We start from the raw sequence: 17,157 nt of genomic DNA on the forward strand, positions 1-17,157 counted from the left end.
TAAAGACAAACAATATGAATCTATTCTCAATTTGACCACAAGAGTTTGACAATAAACAAAAAGTATGCATGCGCGTGTGTTTCAAATACATGGTAGTGTCTGTAATGTTTATATTTATAGATTTAATGTAATTTATGTCCATAATTTAAAAAAAAAAATGCATTTTGCACTCATTCTCTATAATCTCTATAAGTGTGAGAAATGTCATACTCCTCCGTCCGCGCTATTTTCGTAAAAATGGGTACAAAGTTTTTGCTTCACGTATAGTCGTATAGCAACGGGCCTTGACTATGGCTTGGCGTAATGGTCTCCTTACCAGGCCATAAAATCTTTGAAAAAAATTGAACCTTATTGGTAACCTCAAAATATTTGTCTTGGACTGTCATGACTTGGACACTTTTAAGACTTATTTATCAATCCGAACGCCTTTTCAGAGATGTCGTACTTTGTTCGTATAAGAAATAAGAATTATTTATCAAATGTTGCATACCATTGATAGAAGCGGTATTGTCATGTCACAGGTTACATTTTGTAGTGAAACTTCTTTAAGTGCGTTGAGAGTAAAATTTAAGTCGCGACAGATTCGTTATGGCTACAGAGAAAAAATAGAGTTTAGGAAGAGCGAGAGTGAGAAAATAGATAGAGTGGCTCGCGAACCACTCGACCGTGGAGAGAGGGAGAAAGTGAGCTGGGTCGTTTCTCCTAAACACATTCTATTTACGGGTGTCGGCCGCTAGATGCCTTGTTATTAGTTTCTCATTGCTCCAGTAGGCAGTAACATATCAACTATCTTATATTTTATTTTTAGTGAAAGATTTAATATACATATTTATTTTTCTACAGATAAATGATGAAGAGGTCGTTTCTCTTATACACAGCATTTCTTATAACAAGAGAAATTTTGGTTTCAGGATGAAAAATAAAGAAAACCTCAATATTACACACGGCAAAAGAAGTATCACTTCTTTCACGCTTCCAAGGTGAACAGGCACGATATTTTTATTTTGTCAAGGCAATAATTGCACTTTTTTATGCTGCTCATACGGTATACGCCATCATCTTAAAAGCTATATTATTATGACATTACGATTATAAAATACAGTTTTTTTTTGCTTTTACTAAATGGCGATTTATTTAAAAATCGCTCCCCGCTCCGCTACCCCTCGAGCCGTGGCCTTAATTAAGGGTTGGACCACCCCGTCCGTTGGGGCGTAAGCACCGACCGCTTACACACTCCACCTGTTGACATTTAAAGTTTAATATAACTTATTAGCTCACAGCGAGACCGGACCACGGACATCAGTACTACTATACTATTAGCATTAATGAACCGATCTGAGTTACGCACGCAAGCTAGGTTTAACTTAAATTTAAATAAACAAAAGGCGGGGTCATTGTGGCGGTTCAATTTATATTTAATTATCATCAAAATTTACTTGTTGAATGTTCGCAGTCTTCCCTGGTCCCCATACTGGTGGTGTGCCCCAAAAGCTTGAACGCCATTAGAAATCCCTCGCTCCTAAAAAAAACAATATATTTGCCCCTAATATTTACTATATTGCACATAATTTTACGCAATCAACACATCTTAAGTTAGCACGCGTCAATCTCATAACATTTAATTTGTTAATAATCCTTAGAAGTATAGAGAAATGAATGAGATATTGTTACGCGCTGGGGTTCGGGATAAATAAATCTTTCACCGAAGTACAAATTACAATTCTATCTGACTTCTTCCGTTTCGCTTCAGGTGATCCGTTCGCTGTTTCGTTTCGAGTAGAACCGCTTACTAACTGCCTTCGTGTCATCTTTGCAACGCTTTTATAGTCAACACGAAACTCTACAATTATCGAGAACATTCCCGATAAGGCGAGTCGTTTCGATATGTGTTTCCGTTATTTGATAATAGATGGCGTTACACTTCTCGAGCGTTCTCATTCAAAAATTCTTGAAAGTAAAAAAAGAATTGCGTTTTCCTCTATAACTTAATAAAATAATAACGTAATGTAGTTATAATTATTGTAATTTTTGGAGTGGGTATCAGCCAAGGTAGCTCTGTAAAAATTGACAAACGTCGTTTCTACATACTAAACGATAGTTTCCTTTGTAATGATATGTTTGTATTTGGAGATACCGCTCTTTGGTAACAAGTAACTATGCCATTGCCGGTCCCAAGCCCGGATGAGAAAAGAGGAGGGTTGGTGTCGGTATGCCACCTACCCGGCCGTAAAAATATAACGCCGAGCAACGGGTGGCGGTTATCATCATTATCATCATCATCAGCCTTTATCTGCCCACTGCTGGACATAGGCCTTCCCCAATGCCTTCCACATAATGCGGTCCTCCGCCTTCCGCATCTAACGTCTTCCCGCCGTGCACACTGAGTCGTCGGTCCACCTGGTTGGAGGACGCCCCACGCTCCTGGTACCCATCCGTGGTCTCCGGACTTTCCTCCCCCATCTGGCGTCGCTGGCGCGACAAATGTGACCGGCCCATTGCCACTTTAGCCTGCTCACTTTGAGAGCTATGTAGTCGACTTTGGTTCTCCGTCGCATTTCTTCGTTCCGGATTTTGTCCTTTTGTCTTTTGGCGGCGGTCGACTAACCCGAACTAGGACTTCAGTAGCCCAGAGGAACTAAATCGCCTCTGAAATTCTGCTGTGGAAGGACGCGGCAACCCATCACTAGCCATTTTCCCAAGAAAACTTTTATGTATGTACTCCGTAAAGGTCACGGTCCTCAGCACTGAGGAACACGACGCACGGAGGTAACAATTTTAGTGATTACAACTAAAAGTACCTAGTAGTAATTACATTAATATAAACTTAAACAAAAAGTAGGAATTTCATCACTAAACAAATCGTTGTTTCCTGCGAGCCGGAACTTATAAGCTCTTTTCTTTAAAAATATTTCCTAAATAAATACATCAATATGGATGTAGGTAGATGGATGAAGTTAAAAGAAAAATCTAACACAAGTCCGACACGCATACACATGTTGCAGTGACTATCACGTAAAAGACATATTTGAAAATGTCTCTTTAGGAACGTATAATTGCCCGCAGGATGAAAGCCTAGACTTAAAAATCGACATATTTTTGCAGAGATCGCTAAGGAAACTGAAAATTGTTCTATCGATTCAGCTCGTAGACAATTTTGAGAACACATTTTATATTATTATATCGCACACCTTTTGAATTGAATATAGCTAGATAGAAATTTTAAGAAGAGGAATTTCAAAGTTCGATCGATTTTCACGTGATTTCGGATCCTCCCGATCCTCTAACGTTTCTTTTAGGTACCGCAAGCACCGGTCATCTATACTAATATTATCGTTCAATAAATTAACCCACAGATACAGCCCATTGAATTTGTCGCCGGATCTTCTCAGTTGGTCGCGTTTCCGATCCGGCCGTAGATTCTGCAAAGCACTGCTCATGCTAGGGCCAGTGTTAGCAACACTTCCGGTTTGAGCCCCGTGAGCTCACCTCATTTGGTAAGGCTGGCATAGCCTCTAAGAGCTACCAGCTTAGATAGGAGAAAAAAAAACCGACTTAAGAACATATTTTCCATCAGCTTATAAAATTGAAGAGTCTCTTTTAGTCTAGAAAAGGACAAAGTACTCTTTCCGTCACTTTTAAATAAATCGCTTATATAAATGTTTAAACAAAAACTTCAAGATTACAATTCTTCAATTATATTTTTAGCGTTTACCAAAAAACAACAATTTTGGATTAATCCCCTTGATGTACAGTTTTACTGCTATCACGCAAGTCGGTGACGCGATAAAAAAAATATCCTCTAACAATAAGTGCTTAACGCGGCTAAAGAAGTTGTCACTTCAAAAATTATGAAAAACACACTCGGACTGCAACATCCGTACGCCGATACACAAATATGTACTCACTTTCGTTGGCGAGTATCGGAACCTGTTCGCAAAGAGAAAATTAACGAACTGGTCCCAGAGATTGAGTGACGTCACCCGCATTTTGTCTTTAGCTCTTAGCGCTATGATAGGCAGACGCAGGCCTAAAGATCAGTGTGCTTAGGGCGTGTTTTTTAACGTTCTCTATAGCGTAAAAGTTAACTCAAATTTGTATGGAGTTGGAACGGCGCCCCTAGCGGCAAACGTAGGCAAACTTTCCAACTCCATATAAATTTGAGTTAACTTTTAAGAGCTTGAATTAAGTGTCTTGGTTTGTCGCGGGTTCTAATTAAAATATCGCCGAAGCACGCCCCAGTTGGCAGCGACCACGGAAACTGTGAAGTATTTGAGATTTTTTTTACTGGTGGTAGGACTGGATAGGATACTGAGACCTTAGAACTTATATCTTAAGGTGGGTGGCCATTTACGTTGTATATCCAGTAACCACTTAACACCAGGTGGGCTGTGAGCTCGTCCACCCATCTAAGCAATAAAAAAAAAATTTGTTGCAAATAATATAATAAATAACTGGAAACAAATCATGCAAGGTCATCCTGCCCTAAATTAGGATTCCCTGTGTTATATGGACCAGAGACTTATAAATGTATAAATATATACCATATCTTCTATATGTTAATACGTGAAGCAAAAACATTATACCCCTTTTTACGAATAATTGCGCGGACGGAGGAGTATGAAATTTCCCGCACTTATAGATCAAATCAAATCAAATCAAATTTTATTAGCTAAAACACGGTTTACAAAGTTGTTGATACTTGTTAGTTATTTTATAGAACAGCGTGTTTCTACCAGGTCGGCGTGCAAATATTATTCAAAATTATTTACATTATTAATTAATTAAAATAACAAACAACAAATAAATTAATTGAATAAGAATTAGTTATTTCAGTGATAAAACGAAAACAAAGAACAGTAAGAAGCGAACATAAAATTAACATAATGATTTATCATTTAAGAAATCGTTAACTGTATAATAGCATCTTAAGGTTAATAATTTTTTCAAATTCTTTTTAAACAAAAATAATTTGTCTTTTTTCATAGCATCAGGTAGCTTATTTTAAAGAGAATATAGAGAATATAGGAAAAGAGTGCAGAATGGTAATTTTTTTTTCTAAGCTATGCATTAATAAAACTTTAAATCAATATAAAAACATTACACACACTACCATGTACTTACTTGACATACACACGCATACATAATATGTATATATACTCTTTTGCTTATTGTTATAGTCAACAAATTGAGAATAGATTAATAGTATTTGTCTATAGTGTAGTCTTGGCGAAATCTGTGATTATAGAAGTATAATAGTATTAGACAACAGAACCATAATAATGTTGAAGAGTTTGACGAGCGAACTAACCCACAGACACAGCCCACTGAGTTTCTCGCCGCATCTTCTCAGTGGGTCGCGTTTCCGATCCGGTAGTAGATTTTGCGAAATGCTGCTCTTACTAGGGCCAGTGTTAACAAATTCTCTCAGGTTGAGCCCGTGAGCTCACCTACCCGTCAATACGAAGCTGAAATATCCCCTTAGGTTACAATAGGCAGAGAAAAAGGTTCACCAGACTACGCATTACAAAAAGCTCAGTAAAAGTTCACCAACACGTTAATAAGCCCATTGAATTATTACGCAACGCTGCAATCGTTTCGAGTGACCAATTTTTGGTTTGCTCTCTATTACACTTATAAAACGCACAGGGCCGCACTCAGGCTTATTCGACTGTTTACTTTCGTTGAAAAAACCTTTGTTGAATCCGTAATCTGAATTTATTTGGGGCCAAAGACGGCGAGGATGAGATCGCGCCCGTGGACACATGCAGTTGAATTAACAATTGTCCTGTATGCACAGAAAACAAACAATAAATAAATAAAATATTTGTTGTCTGTAAAATCGGCTTACGGACGACAGGTTTACGTGATAACGTCAGTAGTGGAACTATTCGAACTGCTAGCTGTGACGTCACGCGTGAAGAGAGATAAATGTGTCACAAGCCAACTGCCAAGCCAATGTGCCAGCGACGCTGCCGTCATTATTTTAAGAATGCCATGGAACCAGCCGTATCGGTCTTATGTTCAAACGTATATAAGTATGGGACCGGATGACCGTGCGTGATTTGCACTCAATCCGTGGACCCTGTTCATGTAGAATTAGTAGACAGTGAGGTAGAACGCAGAGCCTCCTTGCCACCATCGGATGCGTTACCACCCGTCACCCCGATAGAAGTTAAAGACTTGATCAAAGACCTACGTCCTCGCAAGGCTCCCGGTTCCGACGGTATATCTAACCGCGTTATTAAACTTCTACCCGTCCAACTCATCGTGATGTTGGCATCTATTTTCAATGCCGCTATGGCGAACTGTATCTTTCCCGCGGTGTGGAAAGAAGCGGACGTTATCGGCATACATAAACCCGGTAAACCAAAAAATCATCCGACGAGCTACCGCCCGATTAGCCTCCTCATGTCTCTAGGCAAACTGTATGAGCGTCTGCTCTACAAACGCCTCAGAGACTTCGTCTCACCCAAGGGCATTCTCATCGATGAACAATTCGGATTCCGTACAAATCACTCATGCGTTCAACAGGTGCACCGCCTCACGGAGCACATTCTTGTGGGGCTTAATCGACCAAAACCGTTATACACGGGAGCTCTCTTCTTCGACGTTGCAAAAGCGTTCGACAAAGTCTGGCACAATGGTTTGATTTTCAAACTATTCAACATGGGCGTGCCGGATAGTCTCGTGCTCATCATACGGGACTTCTTGTCGAACCGCTCTTTTCGATATCGAATCGAGGGAACCCGCTCCTCCCCACGACCTCTCACAGCTGGAGTCCCGCAAGGCTCTGTCCTCTCACCCCTCCTATTTAGCTTATTCGTCAACGATATTCCCCGGTCGCCGCCGACCCATTTAGCTTTATTCGCCGACGACACGACTGTTTACTATTCTAGTAGAAATAAGTCCCTAATCGCGAAGAAGCTTCAGAGCGCAGCCCTAGCCCTAGGACAGTGGTTCCGAAAATGGCGCATAGACATCAACCCAGCGAAAAGTACTGCGGTGCTATTTCAGAGGGGAAGCTCCACACGGATTTCCTCCCGGATTAGGAGGAGGAATCTCACACCCCGATTACTCTTTTTAGACAACCCATACCCTGGGCCAGGAAGGTCAAGTACCTGGGCGTTACCCTGGATGCATCGATGACATTCCGCCCGCATATAAAATCAGTCCGTGACCGTGCCGCGTTTATTCTCGGTAGACTCTACCCCATGATCTGTAAGCGGAGTAAAATGTCCCTTCGGAACAAGGTGACACTTTACAAAACTTGCATAAGGCCCGTCATGACTTACGCGAGTGTGGTGTTCGCTCACGCGGCCCGCACACACATAGACACCCTCCAATCCCTACAATCCCGCTTTTGCAGGTTAGCTGTCGGGGCTCCGTGGTTCGTGAGGAACGTTGACCTACACGACGACCTGGGCCTCGAATCAATTCGAAAATACATGAAGTCAGCGTCGGAACGATACTTCGATAAGGCTATGCGTCATGATAATCGCCTTATCGTTGCCGCCGCTGACTACTCCCCGAATCCTGATCATGCAGGAGCCAGTCACCGTCGACGCCCTAGACACGTCCTTACGGATCCATCAGACCCAATAACCTTTGCATTAGATGCCTTCAGCTCTAATACTAGGGGCAGGCTTAGGGACCCCGGTAACCGTACTCGTCGAACTCGACAAAGAGGTCGACGTGCAACCTAACCCATGCATCAGCCCGCTGAGTTTCTCGCCGGATCTTCTCAGTGGGTCGCGATTCCGATCCGGTAGTAGATTCATTCGCGAAACAATTGCTCTTGAGTTGTTAGGTCTCCTTCGGAGGCGCTCGGGCAGTTGTTAGCAAATCCCACCCCTCTTGGCTGAGCCTTTGCTCGCCCACCTGTCCTGGAGAAACTGGAAAGGCCTTCGGGCCACCAGTAAACTTTTAATCATAAAAAAAAAAAAACCGTGCGTGATTTATTCACAGTTAAACAAAAATCTTCAAATTTTCTGCATCCGTCATCCCTCTCTTCTAGACAACAGTAGAGAACTGTTCTAGCCAATCACAAATATTGTTATGCCGATAAGGGCAACGCCATCTATCGTTGAAGGCGGAAACGCATATCGAAAATACTCGACTTGTCAGGAATGTTCTCGACAATTCTAGGGATGTCGTATCGACTATAAAAGCGTTGTAGGGATGTCACGAATTGTAAAGTGCTCTGTAAGTTTTCTAAGTGTTAAATAGTTAGAAGAAGTTTTATTAATCCCGAACCCCAGCGCGTAACATTTGAAGTCGTTGTGGCCTAAAGGATAAGACGTCCGGTGCATTCGTATGTAGCGATGCACTGGTGTTCGGATCCCGCAGGCGGGTACCAATTTTTCTAATCAAATACGTACCCAACAAATGTTCACGATTGACTTCCACGGTGAAGGAATAACATCGTGTAATAAAAATCAAACCCGCAAAATTATAATTTGCGTAATCACTGGTGGTAGGACCTCTTGGGAGTCCGCACGGGTAGGTTCCACTACCCCGCCTATTTCCGCCGTGAAGCAGTAATGTATTTCGGTTCGAAGGGTGGGGTAGCCGTTGTAACACTATACTGAGATCTTAGAACTTATATCTCGAGGTGGGTGGCGCATTTACGTTTTAGATGTCTATGGGCTCCAGTAACCTCTTAACACCAGGTGGGCTGTGAGCTCGTCCATCCATCTAAGCAATAAATAAAAAATAAAAAACAATATATAATTAAAAGATTATCGTGGGATATTATTCAGAGTTCGTCCCCGTTTAGTTTGTGCAGGTATGATGTAGTCCACTTATGTACATTCCACTAGCGAGGAGATTTTGGCTTGCGCAACGATGTAGTAGGGCCACCATTTTTGATTGGCCGTGGACAATTTTTATTTCAAGTAATGAAGTTGTCGTGGCCTGAAGGATAGACTGGACCGGTGTTCGAATCCCGCTGACTGGCAAGTACCAATTGTTCTAATGAAGTACATAACAAATGTTCACGATTGACTTCCACGGTGAAGGAATAACATCGTGAAATAAAAATCGAATACCAAAAATTGCGTAATTACTGGTAGGACATCTTGTGAGTCCGCACGAGTAGGTACCGCCACCCCGCCTATTTCTGGCGTGAAGCAGTAATGCGTTTCGGTTTAAAGGGTGGGGCAGCCGTTGTAACTATACTGAGACCTTAGAACGTATATCTCAAGGTGGGCAACATTATAATTATTGAGGTCTCGTTTAGAGCGTCACTGGAAAAAAGCTGAGCGTTTTCTTTAAAAAAAACCCAAACATAACCAAGAAATGTGACAATAACGAAATTTGCTTAAACATTAACTTAAATCTAAATAAGAAGATATTTAATTACATGGTTTCTTAATTCTAATTACAATTATGGCACGTCTGTACGTTTGTCCGAATTAGAATGTTATTGAGCGAATGGAGTGATTTCTATAAAAAAAAAATTGAACAAAGCAGAGTTTTCTTTAAAAAAAAACTGGAACAAAGCAGAGAGTTTTCTTTAAAAAAAACCCAAACATAACCAAGAAATGTGACATTAACGAAATTTGTTCAAAACATTAACATAAATTATGTAAAGAAGAAGTCATTTTATTACAAGGTTTCTTGATTCGAACAACAATTATGGCACGTTTTGTACGATTTAGGCTTTCATTCCGTTCCATTCAAAGGTCATTTTAAATACACCTTAAATTAACAAATACTGGAGAATTGAGAAATATAAAATTATGTACGTGCTGTGTGGTCACCCGAAGAATTTCTCAGTCTCGTCAGTGAGATGAAGTGAAAGCGAGCCTCGCCCTCGGCCTTGTGTCGGTCACGCGGTGAAAGTTCGCTCACACTGGCTCACAGACACTCATAAACATTCTACAGTTTCATATTGATCCCAAACAGGAGTCCTATCTACTCGTCTTATCTACAGTCCTATCTACTCCTACACTACTACAGACACAATTCTTTGCAGCTCTGTACTGATCCCGAGCCCTTCTCGTGCACAAACAGTCACAGATTCGATGTACATTTTTTCCCTATCTATGCTGATAGCCTTGAGAGGCTATTTCCGCTTCGCCCTAAAGTTTGTGGGTGAGCTCGCGGGGCTCAAACCGGAGAGTTGCTAACACTGACCCTAGGAAGAGCAATGCTTTGCAGAATCTACCACCGGATCGGAAACGTGACCCACTGAGAAGATCCGGCGAGTGACCGGTGCTTGTGGTGCCTAAAAGCACCGTTAATGGATCAGGAGGATCCGTAATGACGTGCCGCCCTATATCTAGCCTCTAGTCCTATACTACACTACTACAGACACAGACAGAGCTTCTCTGCAGCTCTGTACGCATCCCGAGCCCTTCTAGTGCACACACAGACACAGATCCGACCTGCATCTAGCCTCTAGTCCTATACCACACTACTATAGACACAGTCCTCTGCAGCTCTGTACTGATCTCGAGCTCTTCTCGTGCACAAACAGACACAGATCCGACCTACATCTAGCCGAGGGTCTTATACCACACTACTATAGACACAGTCTTCTGCAGCTCTGTACTGATCTCGAGCTCTTCTCATGCACAAACAGACACAGATCCGACCTACATCCATCCGAGAGCTCTACGCCCAAAGTTCAATTGCGCTTTCCCATAAGTTTCATGGTTATTAACGAATTTAACCTTTAAAGTGTATTGCGTTTAGAAATTTGTTTTGGTATCTTCTTACTGAAAGCGCGTAAAACCACTTGTTGTGTAATTGTTCACATAACCAAATGTGTCAGAATTGTTCGTTAACCGAATCGGAAGTGCTCAGAGTGAGGCAGCGAGATGACTCAGTATTCGACCGTAAATGTTTAAACTGTGGTGCCTCAATCAGCATCCGGCTTTTTAAGATTTTTAAATATATCTAAATTTGTTGTTAGATCTTGTCGGGTACGCGATGAGAGCTTTCTTGTTCTTATGTCATAGCCGAAGGACGATTCAGCTCTTTTAAGGTAGGAAGGATAACTGTTGGTCTGTAGACCTGTCTAGATTCGCCAGCCGTCCGGGAGTCTTTGGAGATTTGACAGTCCAAGAGCGGCAGCTATCAGACGAGCTAGATTTTTAAGGTAGTGTGCGCCAGACTCTTGCTAGAAGTTCCCAAAATGAGTAAGTAGATCCCGGAAATACAGATACAAGATACAAAATACCTTCGTATTTTCATGTAGATACGAGTATTTCTAAAACTGTTTAAAAATTAATTTTGTATCTTGTATTCAAATGAAATTTGTTTGGCATTTTAGTATTTTGTAGATAATATGCTTGCTAAAATACTTTTATATAGTAACTAGCGACCCGCCCTCGCTTCGCTTCGGAAACATTAAAACACACATGAAACCAAAAAAAAAAAATTAAAAAAAAAATTAAAAAAAGTAGCCATGTTCATCAGGGACAATGTCGGCTTCTAATGGAAAAAGAATTTTTCAAATCGGTCCAGTAGTTTCGGAGCCTATTCGAAACAAACAAACAAACAAATCTTTCCTCTTTATAATATTAGTATAGATATAGATAGATAACTGATTCTATGGTAACATCTAAGGTGACAATACTTTTCAATGTGAATGTGGAATACATTGTGGATTACATAGACCTGTGATGTTGTCCTAAATATTACTTAGCGCACAATTGAAGTCTGGTGCCAAATTGGTAGATGGCATGGGAATTTTTTTTTTCTACAAAATGTCGGATGTGCCCTTGATTCGTATCATTTTTAATTATAATTTTTTTTTTAAATATAATATTATTTTGTGTCACGTTTGCGCGATCAATGCGATTTACATGTAAAAAATAAACTTTCATTTAAAAAAATCTTTTTTTTTTCCATAAATATTTTATCTATAAAAATTATTCAAAAGATATTTTATATCTAGTATTTTAGATACCATTCCAGAAAGTTAGTTGCATCTAGTATCTGAAATACTTCATTTAAAATTATGTATTTCTCATTTTGTATTCTAGTTTTCAGATTTAACACGTTCGCTGCGGCAAGTAAAATCTTAAACCTTTGTCTGGTGCGGCGGCGGGCCAAATTGTGCCCCCAATGATTTTTCCGCCAGTGCGTGGTAGGTCTTTTTCGACACGTCAGCACAAGGTTCGATTAAATTGCTATAACTTTGCGAAAACATAATGTAGGTGAACAGTTTTTGGACTGTTGGAAAAACCTTGAACCCAACTTCTTTAGATTTGATTCGCCCCGGGATCTGCCGAACAGAAAATGAGAAATAAACTAGGGAAAGTGGCGGGTCGATATCGACCAGAACCGCACTAGAAAGTATTTTTAGTAGTGATGGGAAAGACAAAAATAAGGGGATATCGAAAATAAAACAGAATTAAAGTAAAGAAATAAAAATTGTTTATTTAATTATTTATTAATGGCTGTCTTTAAAACATTTCGCACAAAGATTTTGCTTGCACATTCTGCAGTATGTTTTAATTTTTTTTACTTTCCTTTTCACCTCGAAACTCTTCATGGTTTCCCGCAGTTTTTCATAGCACCCTACACAATTTCGCCGTTTACCGCTCATCTCAAGGATATGATCGGCCGTAGGTGTTACTTGATTTCCTGAAATGATTTTTTAAATTCTGTGATTCATTTACCTTATGAATTTGACTACAGGGCTCTCTGTGTATTAAATAGATTCTCAAATAAAATGAAAAAGTTAACATAGGTCTTGAAATAGTCAAATCTCATCACCATGCGTTGTCAAAGTGCACACTTTGATTGGTAAAATTAAACACAACATGCTACAAGATTTTATTTTTTTTTTTTTGTCAGGAGGAAATCGCCGGACTTCCGCCCTCCACTGGGGATGGAGGGCGGGGCATGTCAGAGTCGAACTGGCTAAAACCTCCTGTCGCTCAACAACCAACGTCCAAACCTCGCATGAGACAGAACTCATGAAGAGGCAGAGGGGGGAAAGTGAAGCGTTTAGTGCGGAGCACATCTCTCCCATCACCCTCCCCCTCGGGACGCCGGACCGGCGGTCGTCGGCGCCACGACCACCAGCCCTCTCGGTCGGCAGGCTATCCGAAGCCCGCCTAGATGGCGCCGGTTAGAGTGAGCTATCCTACGGAATACCCCGCTGGACCAGAACCAGCGTGAGTCGAGGATAGCCGGCCTTCCATCACCCGGATGCTCTTGCGTAAAACGCGTGCAGAGCAGCTTGCACGTCGTCTTCTTAGGCCCCCCTCGCCGGTCCCCAGACCGACATGTGAGGGGGACCCGAAACACTTAGAGGGCCAGGGCTTGGGCGAGATCCGCCTCCCTGGCCCTCGCTCGATGGCGGCGGGATTGTGCGTCTCTCACGCGCCCCGCCGCCTCCTTCTGCGAGATGGTGCACTCGCAGAAGTCGAGCATCGCCTTCCACGACTCGTCGTCGCCGAGCATCGATGCCACGACACTCGGCAACGACAAGTCGTTTCCTGTTTTTGCGACGAGGACACGGCGCCACCCCTCCCATGCGGGCAGGCAACGAGCGTGCGCTCCGCCGTGTCCAAGTCGCAACCACAATGGTGGCACTCTGCCGTCGGCTCGGCTCCGATCCGGTGCAGGAACTCACCGAAGCAACCATGCCCAGTGAGCACCTGCGTGAGCCGGAAAGTGAGGCGTCCTCTGTCACGATTCACCCAATCCACAAGGACCGGGCGAATCCCCTCGACAGTCCTACGACCGGCCGAAGGATCAGCCAGCCGTCTGGACCATGACTCCAGCAATGCTACAAGATAAGGTGATACAACTTTGTTTTCTGCAATTTTCAGACCACTCTATTTGTTAAGCTTGTGAAAACAAAATATGTATATATAATACAGGGCCTTATATAGTAGACTTGAAGCGTTATTTTCATGTTAAATGCAGCCTTCTGACCCGAAACAACAACTCATGTATTATTGAGTAAGTAAACAGAGTGTCATAACATACCTTAATACAAGGAGTAGTGCAATAAACGCCATACATTGCTCGCAGAAAAATAAACAGAGTCAAACCAAAGCTACCTACCAAGACCTACCGGTATTAGTTTCATTTAAAGACGAGACTGGTTTGAGAATATGAAATTTTCTTCCAGTGGGGCTACTGTAAATATGCTCTGTTGACAAAAAAAAAGTTTATTGTAATTTACTGCCATATCTATTGTGACTTACTCAGCGAGAGTACCTAAACTTACACATGATTCGATGCCAGCGCACGGCAACCCACTGAATTCCTCCGCTTCTATTTTGATAATTGTTTTTTATTGAATAGGGTAGGTATACTTTGAGTAGATTAAAGTCACAAAAAAGAAGTTTTTATTATGTAAGTATACCTAAACAATTTTGAGTCGGCCCCAAACAATCTATTTTATTAATTTCGTAAAGCGTGATGCGTGCCGGGTTAGGTATACCTACGTGTAGGTATGGTTAGATTTACTTGTATTAGTTTAAGAACTTAGTTATTAAGGTTAAATAAAAATGGTTCATTATTTTTGGCTTTTCAATATTCTTAAAAGCCATTTTATTGGCTAAAAATAACAAAAATAACTTGAGGTGATTATGCATGCAAATACGCGATATCTAGTGATAACGTGAAAGTATTCTTTAAAAACTTAATTTATAAATAATCGACCGTACATTTTCTAATATAATTGTAATAATATATTATACTGTAATAGTATGTTTAAATAGCAAACAAAACTCACCACTTGTGCTTGTTTTTTTTTTCTTGAAGGAAAATATCTCCTGACTGCTGTCACTATCACTATCTGCACCGCAAATTAATTTATTTTCCAAAATATTTATCTTTCTTTTGTTGCCTGACATCGTGCCTTTAATTTTAAGGAATAAAAAAAACGTGACGTATGTCAGTTCCGATAACTTGCCCAACACTAACTGGCGAGGCGGGCGCTCTGTGCGGTATCGGGCCGCCAACAGCCTGTTGGGACGGCGGGCCACAATAGGCCTCCTCCCGCACCGAGTTGATATTTTTTACCGTCAGTGCGTGATAGGCCGATAAAGGCCTGCCGGGATGTTTTTATATAGAACACCTATACTTTTGACCACAATCTCAAATATATATTTGTCTTTGTCATACCTTTACAAACACCTGAGATAATCGTTCCGCACCAGCGAGAGGGACATAGTTTTCTTCGTCCGCACCAGGTGAAATTCCGCGGCAGGCTGATTTGGGCCTGTTCCGCAGTGAACGTGTTAAAGTATCTTTGTACATCACTGCTTATCGACAATGCCTGGCTATATCGATAAATTATTCCGACGCTGTCCTCAGATATTTGTTAATACATTCGAGATTTGAATTGAAGTTAAGATTGACGACCTTACAGACGGTTGTCCTTCAAAAGAGGACCTTTATTACTGGTAGGCACCACCGCCCTGCCTATTTTTGCCGTGAAGCAGTAATGCGTTTCGGTTTGAAGGTCAACGCAGCCGTTGTAACTATACTGAGACCTTAGAACTCATATCTCAAGGTGGGTGGCGGCGTTTACGTTGTAAATACCTATAACACCAGGTGGGCTGTGAGCACGTCCACCCTTCAATGCAATAAAAAAAAATCATTGTTGTAAACCGCGTTACCATACGTCATGGTGGGGCAGATGCGTGTTTAGCTAGTTTGGTTGTTACAGAGATATACTTTTTTTAATTAACAAATCGCAGACCTCACTTCCCCTGAAGTATTCGCGGTATCGAACCCATGAAAGTAAATAAAGTTACATAAATATAACGATGCTTATAACGGTTAGCGGTACGTAACAAAGATAACATTACTTTTACTTTCGCGTTCGCAACGTCTTCGTAGCGATTATAATTTGTTTATACGACCCGGTTGAGTTAGCGTAATTAATAATATTGATTTGTAGGAACCGTCAGTTTGATGTCCACTGACCACTCGACTGCGGGTGTCGTGCTTAAAATTTTTTTATTTTTTTTTTATTGCTTAGATGTTTGGACGAGCTCACAGCCCACGTGGTGTTAAGTGGTTACTGGAGCCCATAGACATCGACAACGTAAATGCGCCACCCACCTTGAGATATAAATTTTAAAATCTCAGTATAGTTACAATGGCTGCTCTACCCTTCAAACGGAAACGCATTACTGCTTCACGGCAGAAATAGGCAGGGCGGTGGTACCTACCCGTGCGGACTCACAAGAGGTCCTACCATCAGTAAAAAGGCGATCAGCGCAGGGCTTTCGTTAGCTGATTTCGATTGTGTAGCTTGGTAGTTATCATTATAGATGCGTAAACAGCATGCTACGGTATTTGCTATTAGTCATTAAATAAATAAATAATAAATAAATATTTAATAACAATCACGTCACGTTAACTGGTCCCGTGCTAGGTAAAGAAATTGTGTTACAGGTACCAGATAACGGAAATAAATGTAAGATTTTTATTATACACTTACATATGTATATTTAATATATATATCTATAACCCTGGAAAAGACATTTTATATTTATCATACAAATATCTTCCCTTGGCGGGATTCGAACCCGTGATCCCCTTGTGTAGTGACCATGTCACTTACCACTACACCAGACGGCCGTTAAAGAGGTCAAATATAGGTCAAATAGCACCCCGAGCGATAACCGTGAAAATTAAGGCCGTACTGTCTACAGCGGTCTATAGTTGAAGAGTTTCCCTGTCTGGTGGTAAACCCAGATGTGGATTCTGGTCGATTCGCCTCATGAATTTAGGAGCAACGTGTAGAAAATCATCTGCATAGCATGAGAGGAAGTGGATCTAAGTGAATTCGCAAAATGTTCGTCAAGAATTCCTCGAAAAATAAATCGAAGCTTCTAATTACAAGAATTTAACATTTTTTTTATTGCCCTAACAGGCAGAAAAGTTTACGGCCCACCTGATGGTGAGTGGTTACCGTCGCCCATGGACTTCAGCAACGCCAGGGGCAGAGCCAAACCGCTGCCTACCGTTAATTGAACCGGAAATTTTTAAAATTACGTACTAATAAAATAACGAGAAATCTCCGTAATATTTCTTTAATAATAAATTTATCTTTATTTCGTACACAGCGTTAAACTCTGCTGATGTCTATGGGCTTCGGTGACCACTTAACACCAGGTGGACCGTAAGCTCGTCCAATCGTCTAAAAGATTTTAAAACACTACGAGCACA

General features: G+C 41.2%; 1 long non-coding RNA gene across 1 annotated transcript; it reads right to left on the minus strand.

The window, feature by feature from the left end:
* Window positions 1–12,364: 12,364 nt before the first annotated feature.
* On the minus strand, window positions 12,365–15,214 carry LOC114249308 (uncharacterized). Its single transcript, XR_016323901.1, has 2 exons — window positions 15,100–15,214; window positions 12,365–12,597 (listed from the first exon to the last, which is right to left on the minus strand). It is a non-coding gene; the product is annotated as an uncharacterized LOC114249308 (long non-coding RNA).
* Between the last annotated feature and the right edge of the window lie 1,943 nt (window positions 15,215–17,157).

Source organism: Bombyx mandarina, chromosome 11, assembly GCF_030267445.1.
Source record: "Bombyx mandarina strain Sakado chromosome 11, ASM3026744v2".
NCBI lineage: Eukaryota > Metazoa > Arthropoda > Insecta > Lepidoptera > Bombycidae > Bombyx > Bombyx mandarina.